Below are 20,688 nucleotides of genomic sequence, written 5' to 3'. Positions count from 1 at the left end.
TGCAACTTTTTTTTTAAAAAGGGTTTTGTGATTTACACAAGAAATAAATGAAACGATCATGGTATTCGAACAGATGAAAGACTGAACAGACAATCAAGGTATTTTTCAATGTATAATTTCAGTTACATCACACTGTAAATTTTTGCTATAAATTCTGTGCCTTAGATTTGTGTCCTCCACTATCACCTGATGAAGGAGCGGCGCTCCGAAAGCTCGTGTGCTTCCAATTAAACCTGTTGGACTATAACCTGGTGTTGTGTGATTTTTAACTTTGTTCACCCCCAGTCCAACACTGGCATCTCCAAATCATGACTGAACAAACAGCTCAGTTAACCTGTTCCACACATCACTTTTCATATCAGTATAAAAGGGAACATTTACTGGGTTTGGATGGAATGGGTGAGGATTGCTGAGGGATAGACCATCAATCTTTATAATCTTTTTGTAACTTGTATATGAGAGTATTAACAGAACACTGCAGGGGTCTATATATATTCCACTCTGTTTATGAAAGGAGGCAGTTATAAAACAACAGATCGGCTGCATAAAAAAAGTCGAGTGGGCAAGTTTCTAGATACCTCAACACAAAGTATGATATTATTGACCAGTGTGAGGCTACTCCTGGTTTTCAGGGCCCTGCTACCAAATCCTTTCATAACCTTGAGATGGAGCATTGAGATTGCTGCTCAGCAACAGGCCGAAGCAATTCTGTCCCTATGGGCCTCTTACAGAGGGATAAGAGAAGGCCATTTAGCCCATATTAGCCTGTTGCTACTTGAAAAGGTGGAAATCTAGAATATTGGTACATTTTGCCAACAGATTCATTCAAAACAAAGAGATGTGTCACTGCAGCTGTATGAGGTGTTACTGAGAGGGCACCTGGAGTACATTGTGTTGGTTGTGTTTCTGTAACTGAGAAGGGATGGACATCCATCAGATACACTTTAACGGTTGCTCGTAATCCTAGGGTTGCTGTGTCATTTAATGTCTCGGATCTGTTACATAAGGACAGGAGGAGGCCATTCTGCCTTTCCAGTCTATTACAGAGGGCCACGAGGTGCCCATTCACCCTCTCGAGCCTGTTACAGAGGGGCAGGAAGTGTTTATTTAACTTTCAAGTCTGTTACACATGTACATTAGTTTTAAATTAGTTTTGGAATAGGAAAGACCTGATGTAAACATTGAAGTTCTAACCTTGAATAAGCCCAATTTTGAAAGTGTTAGGCGAGCCCTGTGAAAGGCTGATTGGGATACCCTATTCGCAGGTAAAGGGATGGTTGGAAAATGCAAGGCCATGAAAACTTGGTTTCAGAGAGTCCAGAGCCAACGTGTTCCTATTAGTGAGAGGGGCAAGTCTGGTGGGTGCAGGGAGTGCTGGATGGCTAGATATATTGATCCTCTGGTCAAGGTAAGGAAGGAGGCATATGTAAGGTAAACAGAGTTGTTATCAAGTGAGTCCCGAGAGGTGTATAAGGGCAATAAGTGTATAGTCAACGGGGAAATCGGGCCAGAAAAATGTGGACATGAGATGGCTTTGGAAATAGGGTTAACAAGGCATTGAAGAAACTCTACAAATCCTTTAATGGCAAAAGATTAACTAGGGAGAGAATAGGGCTCCTTAAAGATCAGTAAGGCTACTTTATGTGTAGAACCACAGGAGATTGAAGGGATGCGAAACAAGTTTTTCTCCTCAGTATTTAATGTGGAGGAGATTACAAGAGCGAGAGAATGAAGAAATATATAGTGATATCTTGAAAAGTGTCTATATTACAAGGAGGTGTTGGACATTTTAAAACAAATAAAGGTGAACAAATCCCTGGGACCTGATCAGTTGTATCCCAGATGTTTGTGGGAAGCTAGGAAAGAGATTGCTCTGCATTTCACTTATATATTTGTATCATTGATTTTAACAGATGAGGTGTCAAAAGACTGGAGGGCTGCTAACATAGGGTCATTATTTAAGAAAGGAAGGAAAAACCAGGTAACTATAGATTGGTGAGCCTGACGTCATTGGTGACTCAATTGTTGGAGGGGATTTTGAGGGAAAGGATGTACATGCATTTGGAACGACAAGGACTGAAGAGGGCTTTGTACATTGGAGATCACATCCTACTGACTCGGTGGTATTTTTTGAGGAAGTGATGAAGATGGGTCTAACCGGATGAGTCAAGATTTGAAGAGTTCAATCACAAGAAGTAAAACACAAAATAAAGGCATTGCCAGATGTTTAGTACTCTCACATTCGCAATCCAACTCACATAACCAGCCCATCCATTACATATTCAGGATGGAGCACTGTGTAGATCCGGCTCGTGTACAGCTGTATGCAAGCCAGCAATGTCCAGAGTGAAACACTGTGCAGCCCACACCAATGCTGGATCTATAATCCTGGGCTAAATGTCAAGCATGTAGAGCTGTGCAGTCCGCACTGGTTCATTCATATATAAACCCAGGCTGTTGCATTGTTCGGTAACACTGTGTTAGATCACTGCCCAGTGTGGAGAAACATGCAACCAATGCTGGAAGTGACAGGATGTGCAGTTCCCATCCATTTACTGCTCTATACCTCCACTGTTCCTTGACAAGGGATGCTGCGAATGTGAAAGTCACTGCGAGGAAGAGATGTAAATGGAAACAATTTAAATACCAATAGTTCTGAATAAGGCACGTATCACTCTAGTATTTAAAGATGAAATAACTGAGGTAATATCCAATGAGGTTTTGTGAATGGAGCAAAGAAGTAAGGGAGGGGGGGTGGTAATGTTATAGTGGTTGCACTATAAGTCTTCAAATAATCAATGGGAATTAGAGAAACAAATATTCAGGGAGACTGGCGAGACTTGCAGGAGCAATAGGGTTGTCATAATAGGTGATTTTAATTATCCTAACCTAGATTGGAATTTCCAGAGTATTAAGAACTTAGATGGAACGTAATTTGTTAAACGTGTTCAGGAAAGCTTCCACAAGCAGCATGTAGAGGATCCAACTCGGGAAGGGACAAACTCGACCTACTGTTGGAAATAGGGCAGGATAGGTGATGGAGGTAAAGTGGGGGAGCCTTTTGGGAAAAGTGACTGGAGCTATATTAATTTTATAATAGTTATGGTAGGGACAAAAGTGGTCCACAGATTCAAGTTCTAAATTGGGGCATGGCGTATTTTGTTGGACTTAGTCAGGGGATTGCAGGGGTTGATGGAGTAGTTTATTTCCAGGTAAAAGAATCCCGGGCAAGTGGGAGAGCTTCAAAAGTGAGATAGCTCGAGTTCAAGGTCTATATGTTCCTGTAAGGGTGAAGGGAAAGTGAGGCTGGAAGAGAGAACCTTGGATGACAAGAGATATTGAGGCTCTGACCAACAAAAAATTAGACATCACTCGGGTACAGGCAGCTGGGATCTAGGCAACCCCTGGAGTAACACAGGGGATAGAGGAGTTCACTGAAGAAGGAAATCAGCAAGGTTAAAGTGGGGTATGAGATAGCCTTGGCTGAGCAGATCCAAATTCAGTATAGTAAAGAAAAAGAACAACTAGAGATAGAAAATAGGACGTCATAAAATCCAAAATAGGCACGCATGTGTAAAACCTCATGAGATGGTTGAGGTCCTCAATTTTTCTTCTGTATTTACCATGAAGAAAGACACGAAGACCTATGGCCTTTGGGAGGTTAGTTGCGATATCTTGGCACAGTCCATATGACAGTAGAGATGCTGTTGGACACATTAGAATGCACAAAGTCAGATAAATCTCTTGGTCCTGGCCAGATATATCTAAGAGCACTGCACGAGGCGAGATAAGACAGTTCAGGGGCCAAGGACACGGAAGACTGGGCAGTAGCAAATGTTGTGCACTTATTCAGGAGGGCTGCAAAGAAAAGCCTGGGAAATATAGACCAGTAAGCTTCACATCTGTTTCCGGAAACCACTTGAGAAGGATTGGAGACATAAGATATGCATGCATTTGGTAAGACTGAGTTTGACTTGGAACAGTCAGCATAGCTTTGTGTGTGGAGATCATGCCTTACAAATTTTGATAGAGTGTTTTGAGGAAGTGACCAGGAGGTTTGACGAGGGCAGGGTGGTGGACATAATTTATATGGATTTCAGTAAGGCGTTTGATAAGATTCCACATGGTGGGCCGCTCTAGAAGGTTAGATCCCATGGACTCCAAGGTAAACTGGCAAATTGGCGACACAATTGGCTTGACGTTATGAAGCAAATGGCTATGCTTGTTGGACTGGAGGCCTGTGACTAGTGGAGTGCCTCAGGGATCGGTGTTGTGCCCATTGCTGTTTGCCATCTATATCAATGATTTGGACCAGGGTGAACAACGCAAAGTTAGTAAGTTTGCAGGTGACACTAAAATTGGAGGCATCGTTTACAGTGAGGAGCGTTATCAGAAATTGCAGCAGTACCTTGATCAGCTGGGAAAGTGGGCTGAGAAATAGCAAATGGAATTTAATATAGATAAGTGCGACATCTTGCATTTTGGAAAGTCAAATTTAGGTAGGAGTTTAATGATGAATGAGAGGGTCTTAAGGACTGTAGTGGAACAAAAGGACGTTGGAGATCAGGTGCACGGTTGTCTGACATTTGAGTCACAAATACACAGGACAGTGAAGAAGGCTGTTGGCACACTGGCCTGGACTCCCTGGGGTCGGGGAGTCCAGAACGAGAGAGCATAGGTTTAGGGTGAGAGGGGAAATATATAAAAGAGACCTACGGGGTAACTATTCCACACAGAGGGTGGTACGTGCATGGAATGAGCTGCCAGGTGAAGTGGGGGAGGCTGATACAAGTGCAACATTTAAGAGGCATTTGGATGGGTAAATGAATAGGTAGGGTTTGGAAGGTTATGGGCCAGGTGCTGGCAGGTAGGACTAGATTGGTTTGGGACATGTGGTCGACAAGGATGGATTGGACTGAAGGGTCTGTTTCCATGCTTTACATCTCCATGACTCTGTGACTTATACTAATCTCTGTTTTTTGGTGCACCATACTGGTGAGAAAGTCCAAAGGGATATTTTCCATGAGGAGCTTACAAAGACCCAAAAGACCCGAGGAGTTTTCAGACATCCAAGGCAACATTTTTCCTAGCACAGAAAGTAAGGATTTTTTCCCCATGTGCATCTGTGTAAGATACTCTGTGCAGGCCCAGGAAAAGAGAAACCGGGTCCATCTCCAATTCTGTCTCCAAAACCCACTCTACTACACCTAACACAGTGCTCCAATATATACTAAGCTTGCAGCAGGACCACATGCAATGAGCAAGAGTGCCTGTAGTCACTCGGCATTTCGTACATTCTGAAGATAATCCCACTTTGAATTTTGAGAGAAATTCTGGTGTCAGATAGACCCTATGAAGATTTTTCAACTGCATGGAATGGGACCTATTACAGATCAAAATCCTTCGAGCATTTTCACAAATATCCTCCCATGTCTCCGAAGAGATCTAAACCCCCAACTCTCTCGCACAGACGTCACGAAGCTGCACAGTCCTGTCTGAGGGGACACTATCCAACTCATGATAAAGGATGCTGACAGAGAGGGTATTCGTAGCAAAAAGAACCCACTTCTCTGTATCGGATCTATAAGTGTCTGTTAAAAGTCTTTTTTAATGAAATCTCTAATATGGAAAAAAAAAAGAAGTCTCTGCTCGGTAGTCCATACTTACGAGTTATTTGATCAAATGATATCATTGTTTCTCCCTCAAGTAAGACATGGTGGCTCAGTGGTTTGTACTGCTAACTCACAGCACCAGGGTCACGGGTTTGGTTGCAGCCTTGGGTGACTGGTTGTGTGGAGTTAGTATATTCTCAACTGTGTCTGCGTTGGTTTCCTTCCCCAGTCACAAAGATGTGCAGGTTAGATGAATTGGCCATTGCTAAATTGCTCATAGTGTTCAAGAATCTGTAAGTTGGGGCATTAGTCAGGGTAAATATAGGATGGTAGGGGAATGGGTCTGGGTGGGTTACTCTTCAGAGGGTCAAAGTGGACTTGCTGGGCCAAAGGACCTGTTTCCACACTGTAGGGATTCTACTAATTCTAAATCACCCAAGCAAGGTACCCCCCTCGCTGCCAACAGTTTAAATCTGGAATCCATCATCCCCGGTTGACAACACGGTATACCAATTATAGGGGTAAGAAATATGGTTATGGCTGTGTTGCCGTCGATCTGACGCATTGTCCTTCAAGTTTTGACAGTATTGATCATCATTAGATAATGACAATACTGCATAAATGTTGTCATTTTATGTAAGAATAACAGACTAAGACGGGTTCACTTTGTCTGAGAGGGCTCAATACCATATTGATGCCGAGACATCAGCAGCCCAGGCACTCACATACGATGAAAAAAAAATTGAACTGATTGTTTTTAATCGGGGAAATCAACTCCCCACGATCTGTGGGGCAGTTGCAATTTTGTTAGCTTGATAAAGAATTGCTTATGGTGCCAAATAAAAGAGCTAAACCAGCCATTATTTTTCTTAGAAACATCTTAGATTATATTCCTTACAGTGTGGAAACAGGTCCTTCAGCCCAACAAGTCCACACCGACACACCACCGACTCCCCTATATTTACCCCTACACCTAACACTACAGGCAATTTAGCATGGCCCATTCACCGAACCTGCACATTTTTGGACTGTGGGAGGAAAGCAGAGCACCCGGAGAATGTGCAAACTCCACGCAGTCAGTCGCCTGAGGTGGGAAGTGAACCCGAGTCACTGGCGTTGTGAGGCAGCAGTGCTAACCACTGTGCCGCCCACATGACTCTACTCTGTGGGAAACATCAAAGAAAGCATTCACACAGGGTGTCGGAAATGAGGAAGGACATTCATTTTAATAACAGCTATCCGAATTGTGTAATTTTGTCAAACAAATGTATACAGTTCACGTTAAATAAATGATCAAAGACAAATGCAATGAATATACTGAAATAGGGAAACTACTCCCGTGGCCATTTAAAAGGAAATCAGGATTTGCCCTCAGTTTCAGGTATTTCTCTAAGACCTCCCAAAGGCATGGCCTCCAACTTTGTAAAATTAATCTTATCGTCCAGAAAGGCAACAAGCGAATTAATGCATTGCATCACATGATCTACCGAAATTGCGAAATTTGACAAAAGAAAAGACCCTCATCTGCATACAATATAATCTTACGTGACTTCTATCCCACTTCTGGGGCAGATATGTTGGTATCCCTACAGATGGCCTCCGCCAGTGGCTCAATCACCAACGTAAACAACAATGGTGAAAGGTGTCAACCTGATCGGCTGCCTGGAGAAATATTAATATTACTGGTTGGTCACACCATTAGTGAGAACTGCAGCCAGAGGATCACGGTAAAGGACCCTCAACCACTTGATAAAAACTTTGCACAGACCAAACCGTTCTAATGTACAGAAGAGATCCGGCCACTCAACCCAATCAAATACCTTCTCTCATCTAAAGAGATCAGTAATCCCTGGACAGATTGTTGTTGACACTCTTGGATCATATTGAGTAACCTCTTTGTATTGTCGGAAGATCTATAAAGCCTGTTTGGTCCTCTTTGGCAACGGAAGGCAGCAAAGTTTCCAGCTTTCATGCACGGGTCTCAGACAGGATTTTGAAACCAACATTTAAATGAGAGATTGGCATGTAAGAAGCACAATCCTTCAGGGTCTTCCTTTCTGCAGCATCAGAGAGATGAGCCTCTCTTAAGGATGGAGGGAGGGGTTCGTGACTGTATGAGTGACGGAACGTGCTAAACATCAGCCCTGACAATAGGTGTATAAATTACGTATAAAATTCACGAGCAAATCCATCAGAAACGTGAGCCTTTACATTCTGAAGCTGCTTCACAACCTCCTGCGCTGACAATGGTGCATTAAGGCACAACACCTATTCAGGGGTTACTCCTGGAAGACCCAGGTTCTTGAAAAATGACTCCATCTTAATCCATCTATCCTCACAATGTTCAGTCTGAAATAATTCGGTGAAAATTTGGGACAGGAGACATTAATCTGTTTGGAATTGAAGGTAAGGATGCCAGTACCTTCCCTAATTGAGGTAATGGCTTAAGAGGGGCGATGAGGAAGTTTGCCCAGAAATATCAAGTGGAGTTTAATACAGATAGGTGTCAGTTCTTGCATTTTAGAAAGTCAAATCAAGGTAGGAGTTTCATGGTGAATGGTGGGGTCTTAAGGAGTGTATTGAGACAAAGTGACCTTGGAATTCTGGTTCAAGGTTCTCTGAAAGTGGAGTCGCAGGGAGATAGGGCAGTGAAAAATGGCATTTGACACGCTGGCCTTCGTCTGTCAGAGTAATGAGTATCGAAATTCGGGAGTTATGTTGCAGTTATACAGGATGCTGGTGAGGCAATACTGGTAGTGTTATGTTCAGTGTTGTTCACTTTGCGATAGGAAGGATGTTATTAAACTGGAAATAGTGCAGAACAAATATAGAAGGATGTTGCCCGGACTCAATGGTCTGAGATACAGTGAGGGGTTGGGCAACATAGGAGATTTTACTTTAGAGTGTATGAGACTAAGGGGGATCTGATAGCAGTGTATAAGATCATGGGAAGCATGGATAGAGTGAATGCACTCAGTCTTTTTTTCCACAGGATTGAGCAACCCACCGACGAGAGGGCATCAATTTAAGATCCGAGGGGAAAGAGTTATAGGGGAACTGAGGGGCAACTTCTTTTACACACAGAGTGGTATACACGGAATGAGATGCCAGCAGAAGTGGTTAAATTCACAAAATTTAAAATGCATTTGGACAAATACACGGATAGGAAAGAAAAAGAAGGACATGGGGCAAGGGCAGGGGAATTGGGTTAATGTGCATGGGCATTTTGTTTGGAATGGAACAGTTTGGGCTGAAGGGCCTTTCTCCGGGCTGTCGGACTCTGACTCTCACAATCATTGCTTCTCCCATTGAATGTTATATTATACTTCCCCAATTCAGTGGAGTGGACTTGACCCTCTAGCCTCCGGGCTTCCATGATGTTTGACCAGAATGTTCAATCATTCGATATTGTATTCAGACGCCGTGTAAAAATGCAACATATTGATTTCACTATTCCTCAAAAGCTGCTTCAGCGCAAGGTTATTAGTTAGTCCTCCTGACAACACAACACCAAATCTGAAATAACCTGCTCTCCAGTTTGGTTCACAACGTACTGTTCAACCTACCCAATACACACTTACGGAAGTTTTTTCTTCACAGTATGAGTCGTCACTGCAGTTTCAGTGCAATTTGAGACCATCTATTATTACTGCAGCTCCACGATTATATGTTACTCATTCACAGGATGAGGGCGTCGCTGGATTACCAGCATTTATTGCCCATGCCAGAGGGCAGTTAAGAGTCAGCAGCGTTGTCTTGAGTCTGGAGTCACATGCAGGTCACACCAGGTAAGGACAGCAGTATCCTTCACTCAAGGACATCGGTGAACCAGATGAGTTTTTCCAACAATTGACAATGGATTCCTGGTCATCATAAACGCTTGATTCCAGATACATATTGAATTCAAATTCCACCATCTGCCATGGCAGGATTTGAATTCATGTCCCCAGAATATTACCTGGGTCTCTGGATTAAGAGCCCAGCGATAATATCACTGTGTCATTGATCCCCCTTGCATATACTTGCATACCTAATTTTCATAGCATATGTTGTAAAGCATTTACGTGACAGATTTAGTTTTGATATGTAACACACTAATGTTTGCTTCATCTTGCTATTTGTAAGATCCACCCAAACTGATTCTGTGGGAAGTGAGGGAAAGGGTCTGTGGCGTTATTAGCGATAGACTTGGACAAGACTTTCCGGGAGACTCACCTCAACGCTGAGATAATCTGAAGAATTGGTCAGCAATACAGGACAAGCATCAATATTCTTTCCTCCCACTTTGCCAGGATAAGTGTCACCATATTCTTCTGCTCCCTCGCACTCGCTGTATATCTGTTTTAACACATACCTCCGAACAAGGCTCACACTCTATCTTCAAATAAGGCTCAAGCACGACCACACTCACTGTTGACTTCAGCACCTTTCTTCCCCCACTTTTTCTGTCACTGACGCAATAGCGCCGCACACTAATACCACTGCATGGATACAAGACTGTGGTCAGACTCCCTCCGGACATCTCACCCTTCCCCTCTTCCCCTATACCAGCATTGACAGTAGGGACACCCACTCCCACCCTCACTTCGTCCCTTCTCTTCTCCCATTCCAGGAGAAACATCCTGGAATATGACATAAAGGGCCAAGCCGAGTTTTAGAGTGCCCGATATCCGTTCCCCCACCCTCTACCTCGACATGTCGGGAGGATCCTGGAAAGAGCCAGAGAGGACCAGGACACCTTGTGTGGAGATTCTGAAACATCGACGTCCCACCAACCAAGGAAGCAGCAATGTTCAGTAAAGAGCAATTCTCAATTTAAACTCGCTGGCATTTCCAATCTCATCTCTCTCACTTTTCAGGCTTAGTTAAAAGCATTAATGAAAGACTAAAAATAAAAATAAAAATAATGTTTATTCTCTTCAGTAAAAATGTTAAAAAGAAAAAATAAACGATATAAGTTTATTACGAAAAATCTAAAACATGACGTTCATTCAAAATTATGGGCAATCCCTAGTAAATACTCGACATCATTTCTCTCACTAAATCTTCTTACGAGTGTTTGTATTCTAGCATCTGTTTCTTTAATTTCAACGGAATATCGTGCCCTGCTATCAGATGCTCATAGTAAATGTCCCTTCCCCTCTGAACTTTGCGTAAACTGTCAATATATTTCCAAATAACTGGATGTTCCACATCAAGTTCGCACTGTCATCTCCTGTGGGCAGCTTCTGCATTATTGTTTGTTTTGTCCTCATTGTTTAAAGTTCTTTCATATAAATTCCACATTCCAACTGGAAAAAGCGGTGGACGCCGACCATTTCCTCTGTGTGAGCTTCTACCTGCAAAGTTATCCTCGAACCAGTCCAGCAGCGGCTGCAGTTCATCTGGAAGCGCATCAGACAAATGTTCAATAGCTTCAGGAATGTTTTCAATGTGAATAAATGCAAGGCCAATTATCATTTTAGCTCTGAAATAAAACTCTGAGTCAATGTTATACTTACTCAAGTGTCTTTTTAACATTTTTACTGAAGGGAATAAACATTATTTTTATTTTTATTGCTTTGATTAATACTTTTATCGAAACCTGAAAAGGAATAAATATGAGCTGCGCTGAAACGGGTCTGCACCTAAATGGGTCTTCGGCAAAATGGGCTGCACCAAACAGGCCGCACCAAACAGAATGAAGTACTCAGTAAATTACACAGCACAGGGGAACGCCATATAACCATCCCAGGCTGTTATGCAGAAGCAGGGACGCCCTGGGTAGCTGTCAGGAAATACAGAGTAGAGATCAATACTCATGTTGTGTTTAGAAAGCTGTAACGAGTGGAATTCTTCAGGGATCTGTATGAGGTCATCAACAAATTGCAATCTATTCTAATGAACCGGATGAAGGAGATGGAGCTCAGTTTGCTCATGCACCAGGATAGTCATTCAATAAGATGTCAAATGGAGACAGAGCGTCTGCAATGGGATACAGATCGGGGAGGTCAGGGCGTCTGCAATGGGATACAGACAGGGGAGGTCAGAGCGTCTGCAAGGGGATACAGACGGTGGAGGGAGAGCTTCTGCAATGGGATACAGACAGGGGGAGGTCAGAGCGTCTGCAATGGGACACTGACAGGGGGAGGGCAGAGCGTCTGCAATGGGATACAGACGGGGGGAGGGCAGAGCGTCTGGAATGGGATACAGACAGTTGAGGGAAGACTGTCTGTAGTGGGATACAGTCGGGGGAGGGCAGAGCGTATGCAATGGAATACAGACAAGGGAGGTCAGAGCGTCTGCAATGGGATATAGACAGTGGAGAGAAGACTGTCTGTAGTGGGATACAGTCGGGGGAGGGCAGAGCGTCTGCAATGGGATACAGACAAGGGAGATCAGAGCGTCTGCAATGGGATACAGACAAGGGAGGTCAGAGCGTCTGCAATGGGATACAGACAGGAGGAGGGAAAAGCGTCTGCAATGGGATACAGACAGGAGGAGGGGAAAGCGTCTGCAATGGGATACAGACAGGGGAAGGGCAGAGCATCTGCAAGGGGATACAGACGGTGGAGGGAGAGCTTCTGCAATGGGATACAGACAGGGGGAGGTCAGAGCGTCTGCAATGGGACACTGACATGGGGAGGGCAGAGCGTCTGCAATGGGATACAGACGGGGGGAGGGCAGAGCGTCTGGAATGGGATACAGACAGTTGAGGGAAGACTGTAGTGGGATACAGTCGGGGGAGGGCAGAGCGTATGCAATGGAATACAGACAAGGGAGGTCAGAGCGTCTGCAATGGGATATAGACAGTGGAGAGAAGACTGTCTGTAGTGGGATACAGTCGGGGGAGGGCAGAGCGTCTGCAATGGAATACAGACAAGGGAGATCAGAGCGTCTGCAATGGGATACAGACAAGGGAGGTCAGAGCGTCTGCAATGGGATACAGACAGGAGGAGGGAAAAGCGTCTGCAATGGGATACAGACAGGAGGAGGGGAAAGCGTCTGCAATGGGATACAGACAGGGGAAGGGCAGAGCATCTGCAATGGGAGACAGACAGGAGGAGGGAAAAGCGTCTGCAATGGGATACAGACAGCGGAGGGCAGAGCGAGGGCAGAGTATCTGCAATTGGATACAGACGGGGGAAGGGCAGAGTATCTGCAATGGGATACAGACAGGGGGAGTGAAGAACGTCTGCGATGGGAGACAGACTGGGGAGGGATGCACCTCGGCAATGGGATAGACAGGAAAAGGGCAGAGCGTCTGCAACGGGATACAGACAGGGGGAGGGAAGAGCGTCTGCTATGGGATACAGACAGCGGGAGGGCAAAGCATCGACAATGCGATACTGATGGGTGAGGGCAGAGGGTCTGCTAATGGATCCAGACGGGGAGACAGAGCATCAGCAAGGGGATACAGATGGAGGAGGGCAGTGCTTCTGCAATGGGATACAGACAGTGGGAGTGCAGCACGTCTGCAATAGGACACAGACTGGGGAAGGGCACAGCAACAAGCAATGGCATACAGACAGAGGATGGCTGTGAGCAAAGCTTCAGTAGAAAAAAAAAGCAGTACAATATATATGTGATGGAAACTTTCTGTTTTGTGGAATAGACGAAACAGCAGAAATTTATTTAAATACAAGGAGAATGCAGAACTCAGTGTTACAGAGGGATTTGTGTGTCTTAGTACATGAATCACATCAAATTAATCTGAAGATGTAGCAAGTGATTTAGAAGGTAAATGTCATGATCCTGTTTCGTGCAAGGGGTGTTGGGTATGATCTTAACGATGTTTTCTGCATCAGTACAGGGCATTGCTGAGATTACATCTGTTGTATTATGTGTAGTTATAACTGCCTAAACTGAAAAAAAAAACAAAATTGCTTTCAAAACGTTTCAAATATGTTTCTCTTTACTCATTCTTGGGATGAAGGCATTACGTTGTGAAGAATTAACAGTTCGGCCTGAGAATGAGGGATGTTTTATTGACCATATAAGACCTTGAGAAGAGTGTAGTTGGTGAATACCGCATGGGTATTTCTTCTTGTGTGGGAGAATAAAACTGGGAAAATACTTTAAGAATAAGTCAGGTTCAAAGGAAAGGTCATTGGACCGAAAAATTGAACTCTGAATTCAGTTCCGACATGCTGACAGACAAGCTGAGCTTTTCCAGCAATTACTGTATATGTTTAAGAATATTCATTTTAACACAGATATTGTGAAGTCATGAAACGCTTACTTTTACATTATGCAAGCACATATTAACACATCTTCAAAACAATTATGACCATTTATTGTTAATGAATTGATTCTGCAATAACACACTGACCTGGAGTCGAGAATGTGATGGAGTCATATAGTTCGGACAATGTTCAAGAAGAGCTCACAGAGTCCAGTGTGGGACTGATAACGTGACTGATTTAACTTACGGATGGAAAATGTAGCCTATCTGTGGAGAAACATTCTATTGCTCCCTTTCTATTTCCCTGTCGCTCATCACAGCAATGTGTGGGAGTGAACAAAAGCCCAGTCGTCTTTCCCACTAATGGAGGATTCCTGATGAGGATTCATTGGAATCTCCCCATTGCCTGAAGCAAAACAATTCAGCCAAATTCAACTGTTTCATGAAGAAATCCCATTGTCAGAAGGCTGTGCAAGCAGAATAACTACAGAAGTAATTCTCCAACTCGATAGTGAGGGGAACAGACAGGAGATTCTGTGGCTGCAAATGGGAATCCGGAATGGTGTGTAGCCTCCCACATGCCAAGGTCCAGGATGTCTCAGAGCGGCTGTAGAACGTTCTCACCGTGGGTGGGGGGGCGGGGGGTGAGTGGGCGGGAAGCAGTCAGAAGTCATTGTGCACATTGGTACAAAGCACAGAGTGACGCAGTAGATATAGTGATGACATCCTGCAGAGTGATTGTAGAAGGCTAGGTAAATGGATAAAAGACAGTGGTAATATCCAGTTTACTTCCAGTTCTCCATGGTGGTGAGGGTAAGAATAGGAGGATATGGCAGATGAAGGGGTGGCTAAAGAATTGGTGCAGGGCGCAGAGATTTTTGGATTACTGGGATCTTTTGTGGGGCAAGGTGACGTGTTCAGGAAGGACGGGTTGTACCTGAACTGGAAGGGGACCAATATGCTGGCAGGCAGGTTTGCAACTGCTGCAAGGAAGGCTTTCAACAAGATTGGCTGGGGTTGGGGAGTGGTGGGATCCTCAACAGCAGGGAGGCAAGTGCGAGGCTGGAAGGAGATACAGTAATCAGAAACAGTAAAATAAAGAGACAGGTCAGGCTAGTCAACGACAGGGAGCAAGGAATGCCTGTTGGATTAAATTGCAACTATTTCAATGCAAGATGGCTGACAGGTAAGGCCGATGAACTCCGGGCATGGATTGGTGCGTGGGACTGGGATATTATAGCCATTACAGAAACATGGCTAAGGGAGAGAAACACCGGCAGCTTAATGCAGGACGGTACAGGTGCTTTATGCGGGAGAGAGATGGTGGAAAGAGGGGACTGGGAGTTTCATTTTTGATTAAGGCGACTATCACAGCAGTAAACAGACATAAAATATCTGATGGATCATCATGTGAGGAATTGTCTGGGGAGCTAATAAATAAGAAGAGAATGGTGATAAGATTTGGATTGTACTATAGGCCCCCAAATAGTAAACGAGGAATTAGGGGAACAAAAATATGTAGACAGACTGGGGAGACTTGCAAGGCCAATAGGATTGCATTAGTAGGAGATTTTAATTTTCCTAACATAGACTGGGAATGACAGAGAATTAAGGACTGAGATGGGGTGTATTTATTAAGTGTGTTCAGAATAGTTTCCTCAAGCAGTATGTAGAGATTGCAACTCGGGAAGGGACGAAACTTGACCTATTCTAAGATCTAGGGCAGGGCAGGCGACTGAGGTGACAGCGGGGGAGCACTCTGGGACCAGTGACCATAGTTCTATTAATTTTTAAATAGTTATGGAGAAGGACAAAACTGCTCCACATGTTCAAGTTCAAACTTGGGGCAAGGCGAATTTTGATGGAATTAGACAGGAGCTCGTAGAGGTTGGTTGGAGGAGTTTGTTTGCAGGCGAAGGGACCTCCTGCAAGTGGGAGGCCTTTAAAAGTGAATTGTCTACAGTTCAAGGCCTATATGTTACTGTGAGGGTAAAAGACAATGTTGGTAGGAAGAGGGACCCTCGGATGTCAGGAGATATTGAGGCTTTGGCCAGCAAAAAGGAGGCGTGGCTCAGGTCCAGGCAGCTGGGATCGAGGGAGTACCTGGAGGTGTACAGGGGATACAGTAGTTTACTGAAGAAGGAAATCAGGAGGGCGAAAAGGGGGCACAAGATCGCGTTGGCTGAGAATATTAGGGTGAATCAAAGAGGTTCATTAAGTATGTTAAAGTAAAAAGAATAACGAAATGAGAATATGACCCCTCAAAGTCCAAAATGGACATGCATGTCTAGAACCGTAGATTTGCGCGATTCTCAATGAATATTTCTCCTCTGCCTTTACCGTGGAGAAATACATGAAGACTTGGGAGGTTAACAAAGGTCGTATTGTTATCTTGGGGTGAGTCAATATCACGGGAGAGGACGTGTTGGATGCATTAAAATGTATGAAGGTGGAAAAATCCCCTGGTCCTAAACAGATGCATCCAAGAACACTGCAAGAGGCTACAGAACAACCTCCGAGGACCCTGGTTGATATTTTTGCATCATCGTTAGTTACAGTTTAGGTTCCAGAATATTAGAGATTAGCAAATGTTGTGTCATTATTCAAGAAGGGAAGCAAAGAAAAATCTGGGATCGATAGACCAGGAAGTCTAACATTTGTAGTACGTGGGTTACTTGAGAAGACTCTGGGGGCTGAGATGTACATGCATTTGGAAAGATAAGGTTTGTTTAGAAATAGTTTTTTTGACAGATTTCCTACAGTATGGAAACAGGCAGTCTGGCACAACAAGACCACACCGACCCTCCAAACAGTAACCCACCCAGTCCCATTCCCCTACCCTATATTTACCCCTGACGAATGCACATAAAACTATGGGTAACTTAGCATGGCCAATTCACCTGACCAATACATCTTTGGATTGTGGAATGAAAATGGAGCACCCAGAGGAAACACACACAAACACAGGGAGAATGTGCAAACTCCACTCAGAGAGTCACCCGAAGCTGGAACCAAACCCGGATCCATGGCATTATGAGGCAGCAGTACTAGCCACTGAACCACCATGCCACCCTTGCTTTTTTTCAATACAGTTCAATGACACAGGTACGAAATCTGTTCTGCCCTTCACCCATGATGTACGTTCCAATATCACATATCATGGATAATTTATTCTCCACTGAAAGTGTCATCTTATTATTATTTATTAGTTTGATATTATTAATTTTAATAACTATTATTAATAGTTGTTTTTAGACTGGAAAGATTGCATGGCTTTGTGAGTGGGAGATCATGCCTCTTAAATTTGTTTGAGTTCATTGCTGAAGTGACCAGGAATGTTGATGAGGGTAGGGCGGTAGACTGTGTGGTTTTCAGTCAGGCCTTTGACAAGGTTGCCATTGTTAGGCTGGTCTGGAAGGTTAGAATCGCATGGAATCCAGAGGGAGCTGGCAAATTGGACACACAATTGGCTTGATGGTAGTAAGCAGAGGGTAATAATGGAAGAATGCTCTCGGACTGGAGGCCTGTGACACATGAAGTGCCTCAGGGGTCGCTGCTGGGCCCGTTGCTGTTTGTTATCAGTATCAATGATATTCTTGCGAATGTACAAGGCATGGTTAGGAAACTTGAAGATGGCACTAAAATAGGTGGTATCGTGGACAGTGAGGAAGTATATCAGAAATTGCAGCAGGACCTTGATCAAACTGGAGAAGTGAGCCGAGGAATACTTAGGCAACGTTAGATCAAGGTAGGAGTTTGATGGTGATTGGTAGGACCTTAACGAGTGTCGTTGAGCAGAGGGACCATGGGGTTTAGGTCCACCGTTCTCTGAAAGTGGGATCATAGTTAGACATGGCAATGAAGAAGGCTTTTGCCACACGAGCATCCATAGGTCAGGACATGGAGGAGAGCAGTTGGGAAGTTATGTTGCAGTTATACAGGATGTTGGTGAGGCTGCACTTGTAGTGCTGTGTTCAGTTTTAGTCACATTGCGATCTGAACGATGTTTTTAATTTGGAATGTGTGCAGACGAAATTTACAAAACTATTGCCAGGTCTCAACAGTATGAATTATAGGGAGAGGTTGGACAAGCGAGGACTTTTTTCTTGAGAGCACAGGAGAGGGGTCTTATAGTAGTTTACATGGATAGGGGGAATGGACCCAGCCTTTTTTTCCTAGAGTTGGGGAATCGAGGAGGGGAGGGCATCAGTTTAAGGTCAGAAGGGAAAGAATAAAAGGGAAACTGATGGAAACTGTTTTTCACAGAGAGTGGTACACAAAGGGAATGAGCTGCCAACGGAAGTGGTTGAAGCATTTATATTAACGATATTTAAATGGCATTTGGGCAAGTACATGGACAGGAAATGTCGAGAATGCTATGGGCCAAGTGCTAGGAAATGAGTTTAGTGTGGTTTGATATTTGGGTCAGCATGGACGAGTTTGGGCCAAAGGGCCTCTCTGCCTCTCTCCATGCAGTAAGACTTGTTGACTCTACAAATAGGATAGCATTTGGGTCAAACTCTCATTGTTCCTTAGGTCATAAGTTCGAATCATATTTGGACAATGTTATTTCAAGTTAACTTTGCAGATATTTTGCTTTTCAGTTTGTTATCGACAATACGTATGTGTGTGCGTGTGTCTGTGTGTGTGTGCGTGTGTGTGTATGTGCGTGTGTGTGTGTGTGTGTGTGTGTCTGTCTGTCTGTTGTGTGTGTGTGTGTGTGTTTCTCAGTATTTTTCAAAGGGAAATATCACTGTACATATTTGCAATATCCTCTCGTCATTCCTCTTTCCATCATAGTTTGTTTTGGTCATAGACATGTTGTTTTAATAGATTAAAGAAATCTGCCTGACTTGTTCCTAACACTGAACCTGACACACTCTGAGAACTATATCATTGGCCATATCACCAACATAGTTATAATTATTTTTTGTGGGCAATGGAGGAGTGGGGCTAGAAAAGGGAGAAGTGAGCCAAAACAACACAGGGAAATATCGACTCATTCAGCCAACGTCAGAGACGAGGAGTTCCTTGGAGGGGATTCTGAGGGATAGAATTTGCATTTATTTAGAAAGACAAGGAATGATTAGGGATAGTCAATATGGATTTGTGTGGTGGAAATCATGTCTGATTAATGTGATTGAGTATTATGAAGAGGTGACAAAGAAGTTTGAAGAATATACTTTCGTGCACATTGTTTACACAGACTTCAGCAAGGCATTTAATACGGTTTCCCATCGTAGACAGATTACTAAAATTAGGTTATATGTAATCTAGTAAAAGCTAGCCAATTGGATACAAAATTGGATTGAAGGTAATATACTGTTTTCCAGACTGAAGACCTGTGACCAGCGATGTTCTGAAAGAATCAATGCTGAGCTCACTGCTTTTCATCACGGATATAAACAACTTTGATATGATTATCGGAGGCATGGTTAGTAAGTTTATAGATAACATCACCAAATTGGTTCAGTGGACAGTGAAGAAGATTATCTCAGAATATAATGTGATCCTTGACCATCAATGAGCCAAGGACTGGCAGATGGAGTTTAGTTTAGATATTGTGAGGTTTTACATTTTGGTAATTTAAAGCGGGGTAGAGCCCTGGGGAATGTTGCTTACCAAAGAGAACTGCGGGTGAAGATTCACAGTTCCTTGTAAGTGGAGTTTAGGTCGGTAGAGAAGTGAGGAACGTGGTTGACATGCTTGCCTTAATCAGTCAGAACATTGAGAATAGGAGTTGGAGTAACGTGTTGCACTTGTACAGGATGGAGATGAGGCCACTTTAAGAAAACTGCGTACATACCAATTGACTCTATTAAAGGATGGATGTTGTTAAGCTTGAAAGGGTGCAGAAAAGATTTACAAGGATTTTCTGGAATCTGAGAGTTTGAGCTACAGGGAGATGAGGAACAGGTTGAGACTTTTTCCCCTGGACTGTCAGAGGTTGAATGGTGACATGACAAGGTTTTAAAAAGTCGTGAGGAGGATGAATAGTCTGAATGGGCAAAATCTTTTTCCCAGAGTAGGTGCGTTCAAAACTAGACGGCATAGGGTGATGGTGACACGGCAAAGACTTAGAAGGGACCTGAGGGGAAACCTTTTCATACAGTGGCTGGTGGCTGTACTGTCAGAGGAAGTGGTGAAAGCGGGTACAATTACACGTTTAAAATGTAACTGGATAGGTACATAAATAGGAATAGATCATGGGATGTGGGCCAAATGCTGGCAAGTGGGACGAGATCTGATTAAGATGCCAGATTGGCGTGGACAAATTGGACAAAAGGATTTGTTTCCACGCTGTATGATTCTCTTATTCTCACAGCGGGATGAGGAAGAATTCTAAAAGGGCCATTCGAAAGGGAATTCTCTTTCCCGGAAGTTTATGGTGCCTCTCTGATTACAAGTATTCACAGTTGAGTTAGTTAAAGATTTGACAGAAAAGTGAGTCACGGATAATGGGACACAGACAGGACGATCAGGCTGAGACCACAACCTGATCAGCCACAATTTTAATGCCTGGTGGAGAAGGCTCAAATTCTCTAATGACACTCTCCTGCTCCTCAGTCCCATGTTTCTGTGTCCAATCCAACCCCTCTAACCTGCTGGACAGGAGCAGTTAGAGTCCACTTATTGTTATAGCATGGTGCACAGAAATAGAGGAAACAATCGGCCCCTCAAGACTGTCCCACTCGGTTTGGGAGATATGGAAAATGTAATTGGAAGACCCAGGCTGGATATGGAAGAGGTTGCTCAATTCTCTTTACAGGGCTTTCCCTCTCTGTATCTTGTACTTCATTTGTTGATGATGTTGTAGAGCCAGATTCACTGTGAATACAGCCCCCAAATCTCACCCAGTGATGGCTCACAAAATCCACAGGTCTCCCTGATTGCAACATCCCATAAAAAACC

The sequence above is a fragment of the Chiloscyllium plagiosum genome, unplaced genomic scaffold, assembly GCF_037043375.1.
Source record: "Chiloscyllium plagiosum isolate Xiang-an unplaced genomic scaffold, Cpla_swu_hap1 HiC_scaffold_42, whole genome shotgun sequence".
NCBI classification, from domain to species: Eukaryota; Metazoa; Chordata; class Chondrichthyes; order Orectolobiformes; family Hemiscylliidae; genus Chiloscyllium; species Chiloscyllium plagiosum.
The sequence above is the reverse complement of the archived record's forward strand: the minus strand, read 5'-3'. Positions refer to the sequence as shown.